Below are 23584 nucleotides of genomic sequence, written 5' to 3' on the forward strand. Positions count from 1 at the left end.
TGGTACATATATACAGCAGAATATTACTCAGCCACAAAAAGGAACAAATCTGGCTCAGAACTGAAATGGATGAACCCAGAGCCTGCTATACAGAGTGAAGAAAGTCAGAAAGAGAAAAACAAATATCCTATATTAATGGGTATGTGTGGAATTTAGAAAAATGGAATTTAGATGAACCTATTTGCAGGGCAGCAATGAAGACGCAGACATAGAGAAGAGCCATGTGGACACAGTTTGGGAAGGAGAGGGTGCAACAAATTTCGAGAATAGCATGGAAACATATATGTTAACACACATAAAATAGATAGCCAGTGGGAACATGCCGTATGACAAGGGAGCTCAAACCTAGAGGGGTGGGATGGGGTGGGAGTGGGGAGGGAGGCTCAAGAGGGAGGGCACATATGTATGCTTATGTCTGATTCATGTTGATGTATGGCAGAAACCAACACACTATTGTAAAGCAACTATCCTCCAATTTAAAAAAATTCAGTTCAGTTCAGTCGCTCAGTCGTGTCCAATTCTTTGTGACCCCGTGGACTGTAGCACACCAGGCCTCCCTGTCCATCACCAACTCCTGGAGTCTACTCAAACACATGTCCATTGAGTCGGTGATGCCATCCAACCATCTCATCCTCTGTCATCCCCTTCTCCACCTGCCTTCAATCCTTCCCAGCATCAAGGTTTTTCAAATGAGTCAGTTCTTCACATCAGGTGGCCAAAGTATTGGAGTTTTAGCTTCAGCATCAGTCCTTCCAGTGAATATTAAGGACTGATTTCCTTTAAGATGGACTGGTTGGATCTCCTTGCAGTCCAAGGGACTCTCAAGAGTCTTCTCTAAAACCACAGTTCAAAAGCATCAGTTCTTCGGCACTCAGCTTTCTTTATAATCCAACTCTTACATCCATACAGGACTGCTGGAAAAACCATAGCTTTGACTAGATGGGCCTTTGTTGGCAAAGTAATGTCTCTGCTTTTTAATATGCTGTCTAGGTTGGTCATAGTTTTTCTTTCAAGGAGTAAGTGTCTTTTAAAAGAACTTAAGTTAATTTTTAAAAAGTCAGGTCCTAATGGTGAGGGTCAGGGGCTACAGGTGACACTCTTGTGCACCAGGGACCAGAGAAGCCATCAGGGAGAGGCCTATGGGCCATTCAAACAGCACACATTTCTGGAGTCTCCATTAAGCTTCATCTTCCCAACCTCAGAGCCTGGATTCTAACACTGAAAGGGTCAGCCCATCCAAACCACGGAGGGGGGGACATGGACCAAGCTTTCTCTCCCCTTCAGGAGTTGAACATCCTCACTTGTCCCTGCCAAAGGCCAGAGCCCACTCCTGGCCTCAGGTATCCAGGGACAAGAAAGGTCCAGTAGCTTCAGCCTTAAGTGGACACTGCACATCGTCAACAAAAAGAAAAAAGGGCTGTGGTCTATTGTAAGCGGACGAGACTGTGCACCTGGGGAGTTGTGTGGGTCAGCTTCTCAGAGCCCATGCTTGGGGCTCCTTTGGGGCCACAGGTGAGAGGGTTTCATATTCACAGAGGCCAGAGGCACTTTCCCCTCTAGGCTGAGTCCTTGGCTCTCCTCAAATGCATCATCAATCCTCCATGGATTCCCTCAGTCTCTCATTTATTTAGGTATCATAATTGATCTAATGCACTTTGCTGACAGGTAGCATTTCTGACTCACCCCAGCTCCAGGAGCAAGCAAGGTGTACAGGCTCAGACGTGGTGCCTTGCTTGGTGCAGAGGCGATTAGAGAAGATCAGAATTAAGCCTGGACATTTGCTGGAGTCTGACCTGAAAAGAGTCTGACCTTAAGCCAGATCCGCAGGAAAATAAGTGTGGAGGTGGGTGTTGCTGGCCTGAAGTGAAGGCTCAGATGAAACTGGAGCCAGAACACAGAGCATAGGGTCCATCAGTGACATCTGGCCAGCACCAGGCTCTCCAGGCCTGAACTCCTAGCTCATTTCCATTAGTGGCACTAATAAAGCCCTTCCCCGTCCTTTCTCTTATTCCAAGCCTACTTTGATTAGGTGTCCTGTCACTGCCCAGGAAGAATCCTTACTAACAGATCACCTTCAAGGCTCAGTTCCCTGCCCCTGTCTCCTGAAGGGGCTTCCCAGGTGGCGCTAGAGGCCACCAGGCCAATGCAGGAGACACAAGAGACTCAGGTTCGATCCCTGAGTGGGGAAGATTCCCTGGACTAGGAAATGGCAGCACACTCCAGTATTCTTACCTGGAAAATCCCATGGACAGAGGAGGCTGGCAGGCAACAGTCTGTAGGGTAGCAAAGAATTGCACACAACTGAGAGACTGAGCACCAATCTCCACAAATCCCATCGCCTGGACAGGGTAATGAGAACTCACCAGCATCACTTGTGTGGGGAAGCTCAGATGCTGCTTTGCATTTTTCTCTAATGCCTCCTGGAATACATCCCAAGCACCCCAACCAGACAAGTATCCAATTCCATATTCCTCTGTGGCTCCCACAGCCTGACTTGGTGCCGAGTAATAAATGCTCAGTAAGTAGATCCTTCTGTGTTTACAGTCCAGCCTAACCTTAGATGCTCTGCCTTCTTTAACCACAGCATTTTTCCGCCAAACAACCCCTATTTATCCCTGCCTTTGAAAGGCAATATTCCTCAAAACCACCCCTCTTTCTTTCACTGCATATTTTCTTGAGCACTTCCTATGTGCTGGGCATCAGTGCTGTGTTCAGGTGGCCCTGACCGCAGTGTGACAGGGCTCTTGCCTGGTTGGAGAGGGGGCGAGTCCAGGTAACAGACACATGCTCTGCAGTGTTAGAAAGATCAAAGCAAACGATGAAAGTAGGCACCCCAAAGGGAAAGCCCCAACTCTGCAATTTTGGACCACCTGCCCCTTGGCTTCCCATGCAGAGCTCAAGGGTGAAGATGTGTGTACAGACAGGGATGTGTCAGAATTGTTTGTGTCAGGGAACTAATACTGAAATCCATCTCTCATGGCCTCCAAGGAAGCACTGCAACGTGAAATGTCTAAACGTACAAAAGGGAAGCATGCCCATCACATCATAAATAAAAAAATTAGTTTGACAAATGTCCATAGGACTGTCAGCTTGTTATTAGAGGCCACAATTTATAGTTTCAACTCACACTTTCATTAGAAAGCTTATAAATGCAGGAAAAAATGGCAGCATTATAACTTCTGAAGAATACAGCTGTGACCCCAAAAGTTTATCATCTCACATTCCCAGTTAACCAAGTTAAAGCAATCAGTCTTGAGAGGCTCTCTGCCCTTCTGGAAATCATAGAATGAAGTCACTCAACACATACTTCAGGAACACCTGTACATGCCAATTTATCTGCTTGGTGATAACGATACAGGGGTGTTTGTTGCCAGAACTCTGATCTGGTGGCAGATCAAATCAGAAAGCATTTATTGCTCACTTGCTAAGAACTGTGATGGAATTTATCATTTATGTAGAATGCCTCTGTGCCAACAGTAGAGTCCTAATACACTTACATCCTGCATCGTTTTGTTGTGTGTTTACACTGTTTGCCTACTGAACATACATAGGACTAAGCTTCTTCTTAGGGGGTCCCCCCATCCACCATCAGGCCAGATGGCAGAGTCTGGACTGACAAGCAGCCTGACTCCCAGGGTGGACAGAGTGCTCAGGCCTGGGCCATCGGACCATTCTGTCACTCTGGCACAGCGAGTGGATTGAGGGGCAACATGACCCAGTGCAGGTCAATTAGAACAGGAACATCAGCCTCTAGCATGCTGGAGGAGACTAGGACACTGAAATTTCTTTCCTCTGGTTTACCAGATCTGAGGATGGAAGGCTGAAGTCACCTGGATCCACCGTGTGGAGAACATGCAACAGAGCATGAAGCCACAGGCTGGGAGAGGCAAAGTCCCACAAGTTTCATTATCCATTTCTCCAGCTCTAATCATGTGAGCCAAATGGTCCAACCCTAAACTTTTCAACTGCATGAATCAGTACATTTCCTTCTTTGGCTTAAGCTACAGAAGAGAATTTCTGCCTTGCAAGCGAAGCATCTGCAGACTTCTCTGGAGGCACAGTGGATAAAAATCTGCCTGCCAATGCAGGGGACACAGGTTCGATCCCTGGTCTGGGAAGATCCCACATGCCACTGAGCAGCTAAACCCATGAGCCACAAAGACTGAAACCTGTGCACCCTAGAGACTGTGCTCCTCAGCAAGAGAAATCACTGCAATGAGAAGTCCAAGCCCTGCAAGGAAGAGTAGCCTCTGCTCACTGCAACTAGAGAAAGCCCAAGCATAGCAACAAAGACCCAGCACAGCCAAAAATTAATAAATTAGTATATTTTTGTAAAAAACATCTACATTAACAATGTGTTCAACTTGCTTGATTTTGGGATCACTGGTTAAGGCAAAGCCCTGTATTTTCTTCTGTATCCTCCACTGGACCCAACACGGTGCTCCCTGGAGGACCTGCTAGGTCCACGCTCATGGAGAGGATGGACAGCAGAGGTCATGACACCGAGGAGTCACTCACATGCTATTCACCAGGCAGGATCCGCGCCTCTGCTCAAGGTGTTCCAGCAGAGGTGTCAGGGCCAGGAGAGTCCTGGTTGGAGCTGGTCCTCAGCCTGGTGAGTTCTCCCCAGCATGGGTGGGCTCTGGGGAACAAAGCTCAGATAAGACTCATAAGAGAAGGATTAAAGCAGATGGCAGTTTACTAATAACCATAATAGCTGCCAGTCACTGAGCAGTTACCATGAGACAGAAACTCAGCTACACATTGTCACATCTTATAGCTCATCCATATTATGAGCTCGTATAAGTCATTTCAGTTGTGTCTGACTCTGCAATCCTATGGACCTTAGCCCACCAGGTTCCTCTGTCCATGGGATGCTCCAGGCAAAAATACCAGAGTGGGTTGCCATGCCCTCCTCCAAGGGATCTTCCCCACCCAGGAACTGAACCTGTGTCTCTTATGTCTCTTGCATTGGAAAGCAGATTCTTTACCACAAGCTCTACCTGGGAAGCCCATTATGAGCCCAGGAAAGAAAAAAAAAAAAAACTCCCTCATCCATCTCCACTTTCAGGGAGGGTCATAAGAGGTAAGCACGGCTCCCCAAGCAGATGCTGCCATCTGCTTATGCAGCCCAAGATTTAGGGCCCGGCACTTGCAAGTGCTCTTCCAAGGCCCTGCAGACTCTCCTCCCAAACCTGGGGACGAAGCAGCATCTCCAGCCCCTCTCTAGGAGCAGGCAGGTCTCCTTTTCTGCCCTGGAGAGGGTTGTGGGGGTGGACAGAGGCCTCGGGCTGCAGCCCTGTGGCCACACTGGCCTGCTCACTACTGCAAGCTGGCCCCGAGCGTGCATCCAGGCCTCGGGTCTGACTGCCGATCAGGAAGGATCTGAACAGCAGCTGTCTGTGGTGCTGGTCTTGCTCTCTGCTTAGAGCTATCCCAGCGCACTTTTAAGGACCAGCTGACCACCAACAATGCTTGAGCCTGGGGACCAGGGGTGCAGGAACCTGGCTGCACTGGACCAGCCAGTAAGATATGTGTGTGTCTGTGTGTGTGTGTGTGTGTGTGTGTGTGTTAGTTGCTCTGTCGTGACCGACTCTTTGCAACCCCATGGACTGTATCCTGCCAGGTTCCTCTGTCCATGAAATTCTCCAGGCAAGAATATTTGAGTGGGTTGCCATTTCCTTCTCCAGCTGGTAAGATAGTCTGATGCCAGCCCAGGCCTGGAAAGGCGAGCTGCAACTCTCCCAGTCCAGCCCCGGAAGCAGTGCGAGAGAGATGTCAACACCAGCTCAGAGTCTTCCAGTGGAAAGAGCCCTCCCTAAACTGCCAACAATCCGAGACAAATGTCCCTCGGCCACACCAGGAGGAAGACTGCACTCTTTTTCTACTCGCTCAGTGGAAAACAATTTTATAAATTGTTTGTCCAGTGAAGAGGCAATCAAGGGATACACAGCCGAACTCTCAAGGGGAGAAAAGGTGTCACAGAGGTGGGTCAGGCAGCTGACTAATAATAGTAGGCTATTCTGGATCTTGTCTTGATTGTGATCATTAAGATAAAAAGTGTGGCCCAGGGAGTGAAAGCCAAGATGGAGATGTCCCCAGTGGTCCAGTGGTTAAGACACAGGACTCGCACCAGAGGGGACACAGGTTCGATCCTGGTTAGGGAACTAAGATCCTGCATGCTGTGTACTATGGCCAAAGAAACGAAAAATAAAATAAATGGCCAGGCAGTTGTTAAAACACCGTTAAAAACAAACCAAAAAAAAGCCAAGATAAACCTCATCCCGTCCTCGCTATTGGTGAGCTGTCTGTGCCTAAGAGGCAAGACCGACCCACCCTGTTTTGCTGCCTACTCTCGCCCCTAAAACCAGCTTTTACCTGGCTCAGGTAGACACATCACTGCACCTGTGTTTTCCACACCCAACTCTCCGCTGCCGAGCCTGATGATGGTTAAACAGTGATGCTATGAAAGTTTTTAATGATTTAAAAGACTCTAAATATGACATAATGGAGAATTTGCAGTAATTGTGAATTTACATTCACAGTGATACTGCAGTTTTTAAATACAAGAAGTGAATATTTATTTTTAAGCAGAAAATCTGTTCTTAAAAAAAAAAAAATACAGCATTAAATAACTGCAAGCACTTCCCAGGGATTTCAAACTCAGTAACATATGACCTCTCTTTCTCTTTTCTTTCCCTTGCTAAAGAAATATAGTAATTATGTTGCTGCTAAGTACAAACTATTCAGTATGTTGTCTGGCCTCTGAAATTCAATCAGGAGTCACTAAAAGTCACCTGCTCCCCTCTGGAAGGTCTATTACGTTTCTACCATCTTATGATGGTAGATGCTTAGATGAGCAGACGTGTAAATGCAAAAGAAAAAATGTGATAAGGTCACAGTTATGCAGAGTTTCTTCTCCAGGTTCTGGTACTTAAGCAAATTATGGAAACATTTTGAAATTAGCTGGACCAGAAAGAATTCACCTGTTTCAAATATAATCTCCAGGGTCGAGATTAATGCAATAAACCCGAATCAAATATGATGTGAAGAAATCAGATATGCTGATGTCAGACAAATAAACTAAGCAAACTTTCCCTTACCAAGGAACAAAGGGGTGAAATGGTGTTGAAGGAAGATTATATAACTTCTCTGTGAAACATGAATAAGATACACCCAAGCCATTCTTCCCAAAAGGCCATGAATTCACTTTCACATGTGATGATATTCACGTTGAAACATTAAAAATACTGTTGACACTTAACATCCTCTATAGTTTATGTAATTATATTAAACTGTTGTACTTTCTAATCATGCTATTTTTAATTTTGATGCAATAATCATGTCAATCTACGCAAGGATCCTAACTTCATTAACTATACATAGAGAATATTCCTGAAAATTGTATCCTTAGAAGATGACATATTTAGCACCACCTGATGGTACAAAAGAGAGATAAGAAAAGGCCTTAATATTTGAATCATGCAAAGGGAAATTGTGATTTTTTTTATATAAATGTATATATTTTACAACAGACAACATTTTGAGGACCTCAGCATGTGGCATCAATTTTCTTTGATACGGAAACATTTTAAGAGATTTTCATGCAAAAATCTACCTAAATTGTATTTATATAGAACATAAACTTTGACTCCATGAGTAAAACAATTCATAAATCACATCACTATTTCTTCATATCAAAACATTTTATTTGATAATCTGTTAAATTTATAAGCTCTATAAAATTATGTATTTAACAAAATCTTGAATTGCTAGGAAGTATCTGCCAAGAGAGAATTTGAAAATATTACACATGTTGCAGTAGGAAATGCTTCCCAAAATTTGAATTTCTCTGTATCTAAAACACAAATATTTTTAAAACACGATGGAGACCTCCAGTTTTAATACAGAAGAGTAAAGAAGATATTTCAACCTCCTTGCAAAATGAACTTGCAAGTTAAAAACAAAAAAACCCAGAGGCATAAGCAACCCCAAACCATGTTGTATAAGGAATGGAGGTGAAAGGCAGGGGTGGCCAAACAGGAGAGGGGACCTCGTGGCTGCAACTGTGGACAAGGCTGAGAAGGTGAAGGGCCTAAAGAAAGTGGCAGGTCTAAGGGTCAAACCGAGCTTTTTTCTTGGGGGCGGGCAGGGGTGGGAAGTGGGACGTTCCCATGAACGGAGTTTGGTATGAAACTCAAAAGGAAAGCAGGATGTGGTGGGCCAGCTGGGAAACCAGTCAGGCCCACCATAGCTGCAGGAAGCAGTCTGTCCGTGAGGCAGGAAGCAGAAGAGAAACTCGGCGTTCAGAGTTGCCTCTGAATATGTCAGGTGATTTTGAAAGTGAAATCTGAAAAGAAGGCTCTTAAACCCAAAGCCCTGTGTCTCTGAAGAATTCTTGCTAAGTGTCCATGGTCTTGCTCCCCATTGTGACATTTTGAAATTAGCTGGACCAGAAAGAATTCACCTGTTTCAAATATAAGTAATGACCAAAAAGGATCCAGCATCCAGATCAATGTTTTAAAATACTGCATAAAAAGAAAGCAAATATCCAATAAAATAAAGAAAAGAAAATACTGACCAGGAAACTGTTACTAAGAAGAAGCTTACGTTGTTATCTATAGCATATCAACTTGTATGTTAAAAAACTGAAAAACAATCACCTTGACAAAGCATGATCTCAAAGCAGATACAAGAGTTCAGGAAATCCATGGTTTCCTAACAGCAGGAGATAAAACAAGTCAATAGAGCTCAGAAAAGATGTGGGAGAGAGAAATGAATTCATCACAGACATGAAGGCGATGTTGACAGCAGCTCTGAAAAGTAAAGAAACAACTGAAAATCTAGCAAAAGACATGACAATCAAGAGGCTGAGAAGTATAATCAAAATAAAATTAAAATAACCAAAGGATTAGGACGGGTTAGGAAGAAAATGAAAGATAAATAAGACAAATCAAGAAATCCAACATATGGACAACTGGTGTCCCCAGGACTGAACAAGGTTAATACATATTTTTAAATGATATGCTAAAAAAAAAAAACTTCTAGATATAAAAGGTTCTACTATGCAGACTAAAAAGACATCCAAGGAAAAATTGACAGTCAGGAGATACACTGAAGAAATAGAGGAGTAAGTATATTCTATAAAGTAATATAAAGGACACAAGCATAAAAATGTACACCTTGGAAATTATTGAAAGAAATGTGTTTATGCATACCAAGATAATTAGGCCACCAAAAACAACATCAAGTAATTTCCAAAAGTACAAATAATGAAACTAAAAGCCCTGACTACAACGAACAAGCTAGAAATTAACAATGAAACTAAAATACACACACAAACAAATCCTTACCATTTGGAAATTTAAACATTTTCCATTCATAGTCAAAGAAAAATCAAAGCTGGAATTTTGTTATAACTAGAAAACAGCCATAATTTTAAAAGCTATACAGCAGAACCTATGGTTTACATTTTCAGCAGGGCTCAAAAAAATGCACAGAATTTTTCATATATGTTAATACACAGAAAAAAACAGAAATAGATAAATCATCCAATGAAAGGTGAAAGAACATGGATAAAGTCAAGAATAAAAAAGAGAAGGAATTAGTAAGCATAAAATGTGAAATAGTTTAATTGGAAAACTGAAACATAATAGTAATGATAAATACAGAAGCTCAAATAAGAAAATAAGTAAATTAACAGTTAATCTGCTTAATTTTAACAAGAAAACACAAACAGTATGTAAATGTTTTATATATATAAAAATAAATAAATATATCTACATATAAATATATACATTTATATAAATGCATGATTTTAGGAATCATGCAAGATCACTTCTCTCTGTGGCTCTAATGATGAATTTGAGTTGAAATATTTTCAGGAATATATAAATCACTAAAATTCACATCAAAGAAATTAAGAATTCAGAGTAGATTACTCAAGAGGAAATGGAAAAACATGTTACAGTGCTAACATCTCCCAAAAGCAGTGAGCTTAGATGATTTGATAACAGATACCTACCAAATGCTTTGCTATTGCTGTTTAGTCACTCAGTCATGTCCAACTCTTTTGACTGCATGGACTGTAGCCCACCAGGGTCCTCTCTTCATGGGATTTCCCAGACAAGAATACTGGAATGGGTTGCATTTACTCCTCCAGGAGATCTTCCTGACGTAGGGATCGAACCCGTGTCTCCTGCTTGGTAGGCAGATTCTTTACCACTGAGCCAATCAGGAAGCCCCATCAAACCCATAAGAAACAGATTAACTCTAGTTCTTTCAAACTATTCTAGATCATGGAAAAAAACAATGGAGGCTGGTAATGCTTTTTTCTTTCTCCTTCAGGCTAGTAGAACATTGGTTGAGAACAATAGGAACAAAGAGGACATGAAAAAGAGTTCTAAAAAGCAATTCAAAATATTAAAAGAAAAATATACAACAACGAAGTAACATCAATCTCAAAAGGCAAGAAGAGTTAAAATTCATCACTGATTTTTACAAACTATCATACGAATATATGAAAAGAAAGAAAATCAAATGATCATCTCCATGTATTATAAAGAAGCATTTTATATATGTTAACATCTATTTTTAGTAAATATTCTTAAATATAATGAAGGGCTTCCCAGTAGTTCAGTGGTAAGGAATCCAATGCCAAGCAGGAGACTTGGGTTTGATCCCTGGGTTGGGAAGATCCTCTGGAGTAGGAAATGGCAACTTGCTCCAGTATTCTTGCCTGGAAAATTCCATGGACAGAGAAGGCTGGTGGGCTACAGTCCGTGGGGTCGCAAAAGAGTCAGGCACTACTTAGCAACTAAAAACAAATATAGGAAAAGGTGGATGATTTCTCAGTATGATATAAAGATATAACATCTATTGAAAGAATGTCAATTAAGTATGTGTGTTTGTGTATTTAGTTTGTGTGTGTGTGTCAATCCAAGTTAGTAATATGTTTAATGGAGGAAATTAGTAGCTTCCAATTCAGTCAGGAAAAAGAAAAGAATGCCCATGACTACAACTATCATCCTTTTTCTGGCAGTAGTAGTCCATCCAATTTGATGAAAGAAATACAAATGCAGTAAAAAATGAAAAAGAAGAATTCAAATTTCATGACCTTTAAGCTAGTAAATAAAAAGGAATCATTGAAAAGCTATCACAAACAATAATTTTGTAAGATACAGATTTTATGTAGAGACATCATTGCTTTTATAAATGATGACTAGTTTGATGAGATTCTATATGGTACTTTGGGCCAAATTCATATTGAACTTCAGCTTACAGTCTTAAGTAAAAATAGCAAAGTCTACAGTCTTGAATAAAAATAGCAAAGTCCTGAACTACTTACCCATAGTAAGTTACCATTTGTGTCTCACTCCCTCCCAAAAATAAACTACATAAACACATAGGCTAATATACACACAGACTATCTCTAGAAAGTTACACAAGACCTACTGCAATCATGTCTGAGGCAGGGAATTTGATGACTGAGAATCGGGAATGAAAGAGAAACTCACTTTTCACCATATTCTATTCGTTGTTTTGTATGTTGTATCACGGGCATGTAACTATCCACAATATAAATAAAATCTATTTTAATCAATATGAAAAGAATGTCTTCTTACTGGCAGTGCATCTCATTTCATGGTTAGTTCTTAAGAATTCTTATCTTTGCAGCCTTAAAAAAGCTCATAAAATTTCTATCTCAAAACTCACTTCTCATAACTGTTGAGAAAAAACAATAACTGTTCTTCTCTTTTTAACAACATTTAGAGTTGTTTTAAACGGAAACACAGAGTGCCGTCTATTTCTGTGTTCTTTTTTGACCACAAAGCACTTTAGCATCATTATCGTGTGACGGTCTCATCCATTTTGAAGCATTTTGCCTTGTTTGGGAAAGGAGATTGGTAGTCTGCACATCACCCAGCAGCCAGGCGGCCAGGACTCAAAGCCCAGCCCTGGCATTTACCAGCAGGAGACCCTAAGCACGTCTATAACCTTCTCCTGCCTCAGATTCCCCACCTGTAAAATGAAGAACTCTGTTGTGAGAATTACATGAGTTCATTCTTGGACTTCCCTGGTTGCTCAGACAGTAAAGAATCTGCCTGCTATGTAGGACACCCAGGTCCGATCCCCGGGTTGGGAAGATCTCCTGGAGAAGGGAATGGCTACCCACTGCAGTATTCTTGCCTGGAGAGTCCCTTGGGCAGAGGAGCCTGGCAGGCTGCAGTCCACTGGGTCACAAAGAGTCGGACACGACTGAGCAGCTAACTCTTTCATTCTTGTAGAACACTAACAGTGACTAGCCCACTAGTGATTACTAGTGGGCTAGAAGTGACCAATGATTATTCTTCAGATCTGGGGACTCAGTTCAGTTGCTTTGAGAAGCAAGTGCCTTCTTAGGCTGTGGGCGGAGGATGAGTTAACTCAGGTATGTCCGTGATGCTGGACTCTCTGGACTCTGAGTCCCTATTTGTGATTTCTTCATGTGGGAAGGTGAAAAACCAGAAACCTATGCTCTCCTTCTGAGCTTGGCACACAGGGAACCCACAGCTTACAAACTTCTCTTATTTTTAAAATTCTCACTCGCAAAAATAAAAACCACTGCTTTCTTCCACTGGGCCCAGGAGGGAGTAGATCACTTAGCAAAAGCATTCATCACCTTGGAAGAACCACCTTGATTTATACAGAGATAATGTGGCTACTACAAGCAGAGTAAACTGTCTTAGCAATTAAAAATCTCATCCTTATCTCCAAGATAGCCATTGAATTACCAGCTACAGTGATATTTTATTCTACTATTACTCATTGCTTACTGTTCAAAGAAGATGTGGGCTTCCCAGGTGGCACAGTGGTAAAGAATTCACTTGCCTATGCCGGAGACTTGGGTTCAAACCCTGGGTCAGGAAGATCCCCTGGAGAAGGAAATGGCTACCCACTCCAGTATGCTTGACTGGAGAATTCCACGGACAGAGAAGCCTAGCGGGTTACAGTCCACAGGATCACAAACAGTTGGACACGACTCAGCAATTATGCATTCATGCACAAAAGAAGACGTAGGAATACACATTTCAGAGCTGGACTGATTCTTCCATAAACATAAATGGAGCACTTATTCTGTGCCAGGAGGCGATCGATGCTTATTGTTGAGCATACGGAAAATACGCCAGGGGGTATGCTTTTGAGCAACTCACAGTCTAAGGCCTTCTCTAATGTGCCAATAGCCAATGTTTTAAGATGAAGGGGGGTTATTTGTATCCTATTTGTATTTTGCAAAATATGCCTTACCCAGATATTTTCTGTACAAACCCTGGCATCTATCAGCATAGCTGAAACACTCTTCCTTACTTCTTTGTTTAAAGAGCCCATCTCTCAAAAGCAGGTCAAGTATCCTGTCCTGCATGACCCCTTCAGTCAGCCCCTCCTCTCTTTTCTGTGGCCCTGGGCCTGTTCATCACCACAGCTCCTCTCCTCTGAGAGGCCCAAGTCCTCATCACTGTGTTCTCAGTGAGTGCAGGGCACTCTGTAAATGGTTGCTGAAGCAAGTTCCAGAAACTTTCTGGCTTCCCTTTTATCCAATTCGACTTCAATTCCCCTCTGGGATTTGACCCACATGGTCTCTGTCTCAGCTGGAATCCACTGAGGCTACTCCCTGGTATCGTGGTTGGTTCTCCTGCCAGCAGTGACAATGTAGAAAACACCGATCACCAGTAGATCACCTCTATCGGATGCCTGAAAGTGAAAGCAAAAGGGTTAGCCACTCTGTTGTGTCTGACTGTGATCCTATGGACTGTAGTTCTCCAGGCTCCTCTGTTCATGGGCTTCTCCAAGCAAGAATACTGGAGTGGGTTCCCACTCCCTTCTCCAGGGCATCTTCCCAACCCAGGGATCAAACCTGGGTCTCCAGTAGGGGAGGCAGTTTCTTTACCTTTAACCATCTGAGCCATGAGGAACACCTAGGATGCTCCAAAATGTTATTAAAAACAGAGCATTTGTATTCAGCAAGAAGATTTTCTTTTAGAGCAAAATGGAGAACAATTTCCAAGAACATCCAAATCTACAGCTCGGGTATGCAGATGAAGTGTGTTTTTTTTGTTTTTTTTTTTCATAAACTTTACAGTCAGTGAACTCTTAGGAATTCCCTTCTGTCCTTGAAAGAATGAGCTTCAAAGTCAACCTGAAACCCCACTGTGAAAACATATGCAAATGTGTACGAAGGAACTCGGCCCCACTGGGAAAGCCACCGCCACACCAAAATGAAGCTCTGTTATTTGTGGACTTTGAGACATGACAGTTTCGAAAGACACAGGCAGGTGTTCTGAAAGCGCCAGTCGGGCAATGCCAGCCTCCTCTCTGTGGTTCCCTAAGTCCTTTGTGTCTTTCCTTCTATCTGGTTTTGGCCACTTTTCTACTGTCTCGATCATTTCAATACCAGCAGGAGGCTAGGAGAAGCTAAGAGAGATGATATCATAATCTTCCTTTATTTATTTTTTTTTTCTGGTGGTGTTTATGATAAAAGGTTGGAGGGGAAAGAGTGTGAAATTTCAGAGTTCACATGCGGGCTCTGATTCTCCCCTGGGTTTTGATGATTCACGCACTGGCTCTGCCCTGTTTCCACAGATATTTGACTCAAGCTCAGAATCTCTTATTTCCCAAACAAAGTGCTAGGCGTTTTGAGAAATGCAAGAGGACCAACGTCTGAGCCCTGCTCTCTGGAGTTCATCTCTCAAAGGAAACAAGTGAAATCATTATGAACCATTAATATGGGAAAGAGTATCCAACCTCCAATCAGTAGAACAAATGTATCATAGAAATGCCAAGAGCCGGTTGCATGTTCTTGAGCCAGACCTTCTTTCTCATCCCCAGATACGTGGGGCTAGTGAGAATCAGCCTGGGGCCTTATCTTTACTCCTTCCTGATGCAGTGAGCATGGAAGCAGCAACTCAGCAGGAAGCAAAGATGGTGATGATAACCATGGTGGCCCAAGGTCTGTCCCTAGCGAGGATGCTTGGAGAGCCCCGGGCATCATCAGGTCAGCTCTGGAAGGAGTGAATCCCTTGGCTCCCAGCTCTGAATCCCCTCCCTTGGGGCTCATCAAGTCACCCCCCTCTGACTCCCAACAATCACTCTCTGGCCTCTGCAGCACACACACACACCCCCCAAAAAAAAAAACTCCATGGAGGGGCCTTGGTCAAAGAGTGGAAACTTGGTTCATGCTTGAAATTACATTCTACGATATTTGTAGATTACAGCATGGTGCAGGTTTTCCTCATTCCCTTTTGCATATGAATTGATCGGCTGCCCTGAAACTACCGCTTAAGACAAAGGGGTTTGATTTATAGCCAGTCTCTCCCTCATGAATCATACCTGCAGTGTGGCACTCGGGGTCCCCAGGCGAAGCGGCAATGCCTTTTATAAATGACTTGGGGGGGGGACCTCCAATGGGGAGGTCCACCCCCGTCACTCTGCCTTTGCTCAAGATTACCCACAGGGACTTTAGACCCAGTTTTTGCCAGTCCGCCAGGTGTGTTCTGTGTTGTTTTTGTTTTAAATTAAGGAATGTCAGAATTAAATTCGATGGCTCTGTGCCCTGCACTATGCCGGCTGTAGAGATCCAGCCCTAACACGTGTCCCCCACCTGCAAGGACAGCTCCTTACCTGGGATTGCTCACCTGGGATGTGAGCGGAGACAGCAGTCTGGCCTTTGCAGGAGCGACAGCTCTGGGAGCAGGTGGCTTCCTCATTCGGTGGAGGAAGCTGACTGACACCCACCCAAGTTTCCCACAGAATGTCCTGTTGGGGCTTGGGCGACAGCCGTCCAGTCAGTCACTTCCCGCGCCTCCCCCTTCCATCCACCACCTGCAAGGTCTCCGGGAAGCCAGGCGGAAAGCGTGTCAAGGAAGTAAGGATACGAGATCACAGCTGCAACGCCCAGGAGCCGGCTCAGAGGCACGGCAGCCCCTGCCAGGCCCTCCTGGCAGAGGCTGCTGTGTCAGGAGAGACAAGACAATGTGTTCTCATCGCCCAGCGCAGTGACAGTGTGTCCGTGCGCCCAGATCTGAGAACGTATTTATCTCTGAGGAGAGCCTAGGTCAGGACATGCGCTGCTGCTGCAAAGCGCACAGCACGCCGGAGGCCTGCGTTCCCAGTACCCACCTCTGCTTGCACTGCCCTGTTGCTGATGCCTTGGAGGGAGTGGGTTATGGAGATCCATTCCCCAACCCTGCTACCCCTGACCATGTCACCTTAGGCAAGAGCTCTAATCTCCACTTGCTGTTGTTCAGTGGCTCAGTCACGTCCCACTCTCTGTGATCCCAAGGACTGCAGCACAGCAGGATTCACTGTCTGCCAGAATTTGCTCAGATTCCTGTCCATTGACTTCTCTGGTGACTCAGACAGTAAAGACTCTTGCCTGCAATGCGGAGACCTGAGTTCGATCCCCGGGTCAGGAAGATCCCCTGGAGAAAGGAACGGCTACCCAATCCAGTTTTCTGGTCTGGAGAATTCCATGGACAGAGGAGCCTGGCAGGCTACAGTCCATGGGGTGGCAAAGAGTCGGACATGACTAAGCAACTTTCACTTTCACACTTTCACTTTCATGGCCATTGAGTCAGTGATGCTATCTAACCATTTCATCCTTAATGGCCACCTTCTCCTCCTGCCTTCAATCTTTCCCAGCATCAGGGTCTTTTCCAGTGAGTCAGTTCTTCACATCAGGTGGCCAAAATATTGGAGTTTCAATTTCAGCATCAGTCCTTCCATTGAATATTCAGGACTGATTTCCTTTAGGATTGACTGGTTTTATCTCCTTGCAGTCCAAGGGACTCTCAAGAGTCTTCTCCAGCACCACAGTTTGAAAACATCAATTCTTTGGTGCTCAGCCTTCATTATGGTTCAATTCTCACATCCATACGTGACTACTGGAAAAATGATAGCTTTGACTATATGGGCCTTTGTCAGCAAAGTGGTATCTCTGCTTTTTAATATGCTGTCCAGGTTTGCCATAGCTTGCCTTCCAAGGAGCAAGCGTCTTTTAATTTCATAGCTGCACTCACTGACCACAGTGATTTTGGAGTCCAAGAAAAGAAAATCTGTCCCTGCTTCTGCTTTTTCCCCCTTTCTATTTGCCATGAAATGTTGGGACCAGATGCCATGATCTGAGGCCTCATTTTATGAGGCATACAGGTATGTTTTAATTTCCTTCTGACTCTAAAGATGAATTATTCTAAGATTTATGCAAAGAAGATGGATGTTCTTTAGCAGTACTGCCCAGAGAATGTTCAAGAGAACCAGCTACAGGTGGCATGACCACAAACATTTGGAAAGTGCGAGGTTTCCTTATGATAGGACTTCTCAGAAAGTTTTCAAGTCTCCTCCTATGATTATTATTTATTCTATAGAATTTTTTTGCTACTTACAAGAAAATGACATGGTCCTTGTAAACACACAATATGGAAATTTATAAAATCTCACCTTCTCTACCTCCACTGCAGGTAAGGACATTAGAGTTTGGTAGGTCTATGCATCTTCTCAAATCTGTATGTAGTCATCACTCTCTAGGAGGGGATGGAGCAAGGATTGCATTCCCAAATTGTCAGCCCCCAGCAACCCAAGGTACTATAGAGCACTGCCCAGGTTGGGGTTTTACAGAAATGCTGTCCTCTTTTAGGTACTAAGGTAGATCAGCTTTGGATGGAATAGAATTCTTTTCCCTAATTTACAAGCTGGTCATATATGATGCCATTGGGCTCCCAGACCTCCTCAGGATTCTTTTATTCTTAATAAGAAATATCTACTTACAGAAATATGCATCAAGAACTATGTTGTGGTCGTTCAGTCGCTAAATCATGTCTGACTCTGTGATCCCATGGACTATAGCACACCAGGCTACTCAGCCTTCCACTATCTCCCAGAGTTTGCTCAGATTCATGTCCATCGAGTCGGTGGTGCTATTTAACCATCTCATCCTCGGCTGCCCCCTTCTCTTTTTGCCTTCAGTCTCTCCCAGCATCAAGTTCTTTTCAAATGAGTCAGCTCTTCATATCAGGTGGCCAAAGTATTGAAGCATCAGCTTCAGCATCATTCCTTCCAATGAATATTCAGGGTTGATTTCCTTTAGGATTGACTGGTTAAGAGCTATAAACATGTTAAAGTCCATATGTTTTTGCTGAGTTGCAGAGAGCATTTAGAGATCAAAAATATGAATAATTTGACTCACTGTCTTTACAATTAAGAGTGGAACACACAAAATGATTCCAGTAAAAGGCACCAACGATAGCCAAGCCCAGTGTGTGCCAAGTCAGGTCTTATCTATGAAAAGGCAAAAAAGGGGGAGAAGACAAATGCAAAGGCAATGGGACGCAAGCAGGAGGGAAAGAATCAGGATAAAGAGGGAGAAAACACAAAATCAGAAGCCAGACAAAAACAAGAACACATCCTACAGGGATGAGGAAGGAAGGCCTCTTTGAGAAAGTGACCTTTGCCCTGAGGCTAGGTCTTAAGAAGGAATGCTCTCAGCTAAGGGCTCAGTAAACCAGAGGTCTTTGCGGCAGGAATGAGCCCAGCCTGGAGCAGGAAAACCAGCGTAGCTGGAACATAAAGATAAAAAGTCAGAGAGTCAGACAGCAGGCAAATCACGTAGAACTTTTGAGATATAGGGTGGTGGGGATGGAGGGGGATGACTTTAGATTTTATTGTAAGTGCCAGAAAAATCTATCAGATTTTAAGCAGAGGGGTGGTATGTTCTACTGTGTGGTTTTTTTAAAAGGTCATCAGATTACCTTAGGGGAAAGGAATTTGGATGGGAAAGACTGGGTGTAGAAAGATCAACTCAAGATTAAGACACAAGAACTGTAAACCAGAAAAGAACTGATGTTGCTTTGGTCCAGGCTAACAATGCTGAAAATTTTGGGAAGTGGTTAGATTGAAAAAACACCTTGGAAGTAAAGCTAACAATGTTAGAAGTAAAGGAAACAGACAATCCAAAAAGAATCCTGAGTTTTTTGATCATACAATTGGGTGGGTTCATGATCTGAATAACAGTCATCAACTCCCGGTCTTGTTTTAGCTGACTGTGTAGTGCTTCTCCATCTTTGGCTGCAAAGGATATAATCAATCTGATTTCAGTATTGACCATCTGGTGATGTCCATGTGTAGAGTCTTCTCTTGTGTTGTTGGAAGAGGGAGTTTGTTATGACCAGTGCATTCTCTCAGCAAAAGTCTATTAGACTTGGCCCTGCTTCATTCTGTACTCCAAGGCCAAATTTGCCTGTTACTCCAGGCAACTCTTGACTTCCTACTTTTGCATTCCAGTCCCCTATAATGAAAAGGACATCTTTTTGGGGTGTTAGTTCTAGAAGGTCTTGTAGGTCTTCATAGAACCGTTCAACTTCAGTTTCTTCAGCATTACTGGTTGGGGCATAGACTTGGATTACTGTGATATTGAATGGCTTGCCTTGGAAATGAACAGAGATCATTCTGTCATTTTTGAGATTGCATCCAAATACTGCATTTCAGACTCTTTTGTTGACTATGATGGCTGCTCCATTTCTTCTAAGGGATTCTTGCCCACAGTAGTAGATATAATAGTCATCTGAGTTAAATTCACCCATTCCAGTCCATTTTAGTTCACTGATTCCTAAAATGTCGATGTTCACTCTTGCCATCTCCTGTTTGACCACTTCCAGTTTGCCTTGATTCACGGACCTAACATTCCAGGTTCCAATGCAGTATTGCTCTTTACAGCATCAGATTTTACTTCCACCACCAGTCACATCCACAACTGGGTGTTTTTGCTTTGGCTCAGTCTCTTCATTCTTTCTGGAGTTATTTCTCCTCTAATCTCCACTAGCATATTGGGCACCTACCGATCTGGGGAGTTCCTCTTTCAGTGTCCTATCTTTTTGCCTTTTCATATTATTCATGGGATTCTCCAGGCAAGAATGCTGAAGTGGTTTGTCATTCCCTTCTCCAGAGGACCACGTTTTGTCAGAACTCTCCACTGTGACCTTTCTGTCTTGGGTGGCCCTACATGGCATGGCTCATAGTTTCATTGAACTAAAAAGTTTCTTGATGAAAGTGAAAGAGGAGAGTGAAAAAGTTGTCTTAAAACTCAACATTAATAAAACTAAGATCTTGGCATCTGGTCCCATCACTTCATGGCAAATAGATGGGGAAACAGTGGAAACAGTGACAGACTTTAATTTTTTGGGCTCCAGAATCACTGCAGATTGTGACTGCAGACATGAAATTAAAAGATGCTTGCTCATTGGAAGAAAAGCTATGACCAACCTAGAGAGCATATTAAAAAGCAGAGACATTACTTTGCCAACAAAGGTCCATCTAGTCAAGGCTATGGTTTTTCCAGTAGTCATGTATGGATGTGAGAGTTGGACTATAAAGAAAGCTGAGTGCTAAAGAATTGATGTTTTTGAACTGTGGTGCTGGAGAAGACTCTTGAGAGTCCCTTGAACTGCAGGGAGATCCAACCAGTCCATCCTAAAGGAAATCAGTCCTGAATATTCATTGGAAGGACTGAGGCTGAAGCTGAAACTCTAATACTTTGGCCACCTGATGTGAAGAACTGACTCACTGGAAAAGACCCTGATGCTGGGAAAGATTGAAGGTGGGAGGAGAAGGGGACAACAGAGAATGAGATGGTTGGATGGCATCACTGACTGGATGGACATGAGTTTGAGCAATCTCCAGGAGTTGGTGATGGACAGGGAAGCCCAGTATGCTGCCATCCATGGGGTTGCAAAGAGTTAGATACAACTGAGGGGCTGAACTGAACTAAATAGGGTGGGTGGTGGTGCTATTAATTAAAACAAGTAAAATAAGAGGCGGGAGGCTTCCCAGGTGGGCCAGTGGTGAGCTGTAGGAGACGCAAGTTCAATCCCTATGTTGGGAAAGATTACCTGGAGGAGGAAATGACAACCCACTCCAGTATTCTTGCCTAGGAAATCTCATGGACAGAGGAGCCTGGCTGGCTACAGTCCACGGGGTCACAAAGAGTCAAACACGACTGAGCACATAAACAAAAGATAAGAGGACAGGGTTGAAGAGAGGAAGTGGCAATCAAGAGTTGAGTTTTGGCCTTATTGAGATGATGATAAGACACCCAAAAGCTATATAGTATAGATCATCAGATCCATGAACCTGAAACTCCTTGGCATCTGATCTAAAAAGGGGTACACCTTTGTACTTCATCACCATATGTCACTTCATTTAATCTGCTAATGGTGAGGTACACACAGTAAATATTATGCCCATTTTTCAGGAAGAACACTGAGCCTCAGAGACTTAGTGCTCTTAAAGGTTCAGCAACAGATAAACCACTGAGAATAAAAGCACCTCCTCCAAACTTAGCGCCCATTCCACCAAGCTATGCAGAAACTAAGGAACCCACAGTTTCATCAATGACCACAGAACTTGGAACAAAATGTAAGTTATGGAAGGTGGTAATTGAAGATGTCTTTGCTTCTGGTGACAGGGGATCTTACGGGGACAAAAAAGTGAGACTACAACAAAAGTTTCTGAGGTCTGTGAAGAAAGGTCCTGAGTCCACAGAGGCCAGCCCTTCAGATAGGTGAGCGTCCCGAAATAGACCCTGGGGTTGGGGGCTCCCACTGCAGTTTTCACTTCCACGAGCCTTCGAGTTGCACTTCCCCACAGACCTGGTGGTTACTGAAAGTGCCCCAAGGTGGGAGGGCTGTCGGTCAAGTCTCTCCATCAGCTCTGCCCACCTGCAAACATACGTTAGCACAGGAACTTCGAGCGCAGATCTCACCAGAAGGAAACTGGCTTAAAGCAAGAGATTCGTATTAACTCCATCACCTGCTTCACACAGAGTCAGGGTCCAGGTCTGGATCAAAGCACCCTGTGTTTCCTGTGGGTCTTCCCAGCAACTTAACCAAAAGGACTAAGTGGACTGGGTACTTCACTCAAACTTCTTAAGTTTTCTTAAAAAAAAAAAAATCTAGACTTTTAGAGGAATCTAGAACTCGAAGCTGAATAACTTTGTTATGATTTAAACGAGCCAAATGCCATTAGTTAACCATCTTCCTTGGGTTTCTGTCTAGATTAAAGGGAATGTAAGGTGTTTTTAGCATTTGTATCTGTCCTAAATCTATGCAAACAGATACAGTGGGGAGCAGCAGATACAAGCACTTAATTGTGAGAAATGCCCTCAACAAAGAGAGACCATAATAGCAGCTACACAAGACAAGAGAGGGCAAGAGAAGAAGATAAGATGGCAGAAGGAAAGGAATTACTTTCTCCTTGGCCAATCGTTTAAAATTCCATCCTGACTAGTAGTGAAGGAAAGTCATTGCAAGGCTATAAATAGAAACTGAGCAGTCAGAAAATGCATAATTTTATCCTTTTACATTTTCAAATTCCAACCAGGGTCCATATCCCACACCTTCCTCGCAATGTCCATAGAAAAAAAGTGATGTGAAACACATTCTTTTAAATATTTCTGAGACAGCATCAGTTGTAAGATTGCTTAAATTTTAAAAAAGCAATTACTGCATGATAGAGAATCATAAACCCTAACCAGAAAAGGAGAAGACAGCTGGGTATATTAATCACTTTGAAAATCTTGGGTCAAGTATCGCAAGCTCAGAATTATTCATATATTCCCTCCTTCCTTCCTTTATTCTGCTCTCAGTAGCTGACGCCCTAGGGGGAGAGAGGCCTGTGGTATAAATGGCTGTGTGACAATGTGGACAGTGATAACAACCACACCACCCGCGGGTAAGCGTCCTCCACCCCCAGCTCCTTCAAAAAAGGCGCAGAAACTGTTGAAGCAGCTGAGAAGCTATAAATAGCATTTAACTTCTATTTTTTTCTACCTCAATTTTTTTTTCAATCATCTCTCCTGAAGCCCAGGTAGAATACAACATTGAATCTGGCTGGAGTAATGTGAGAAGGTTCAGGAACATTGCCTGGAACTTGACAACTGGGCTAGACTTACACCGGGTGGAAAAGTCAGGTTCTGTTTGTGCGTGAACGTGGCAACAAACAAAAGAGGCATTGCCGTCATTCACCAGGCTCCTGGCAAGTCCTCACTCACCAAAGGGGAATCGCTTGTAACTTTCCCTTGTACAGATGGGGAAATTGAGGCTGTGGGAGGTTAAACAGCAGCCCAGAGACACACAGCTAGTGAGCGGTGGGTGTGGACAGTGGACCCAGGCCCAAGCAGATGTTTAATAAACGCAAAGAGGGTAGGGTGTGTGCAGCCCCTCTTCAAGCAAATTCCCAGAGCCCAGGAGAATACTCCTGCAGACGTTGGACAAGCAGCACGTGGCCTGTGCCGACCTGGGCTTCCAGACCTGAGTGTATTCACTGCTAGTGGAAAAGTGGATCAACAGAACTCACTTGGATTGAACCTAATGCTTTCAGGCCCAAGCAGAGTTCAAGCTCCAGCGCCAGGTCTGGGGAGACAGGACCTGTCCAGGAGGCCCTGAGATCCCAGCACACCAGTAGCACAAGGCCTTGCTAGCCAACCAGGCTCTGAAACAAAGTAGGGGCCCCAGGCCAAGCCCACCTTGCCTGGCTCCCCTCAGGGTCTCGGCCCCAAGGC

At 43.6% G+C, this 23584-nt stretch overlaps 1 long non-coding RNA gene across 1 annotated transcript in view; it reads right to left on the reverse strand.

The window, feature by feature from the left end:
- LOC133064529 (uncharacterized) overlaps positions 1–23584 on the reverse strand; it is a 142979-nt gene that overhangs the window by 63125 nt on the left and 56270 nt on the right. The window contains exons 4-6 of the long non-coding RNA XR_009694647.1: positions 12176–13731; positions 8664–8718; positions 4519–4642 (exon numbers count right to left, since the gene is read on the reverse strand). This is a non-coding gene — a long non-coding RNA (uncharacterized LOC133064529). The remainder of the gene's footprint in view (positions 1–4518; positions 4643–8663; positions 8719–12175; positions 13732–23584) is intronic.

The sequence above is a fragment of the Dama dama genome, chromosome 11, assembly GCF_033118175.1.
Source record: "Dama dama isolate Ldn47 chromosome 11, ASM3311817v1, whole genome shotgun sequence".
NCBI classification, from domain to species: Eukaryota; Metazoa; Chordata; class Mammalia; order Artiodactyla; family Cervidae; genus Dama; species Dama dama.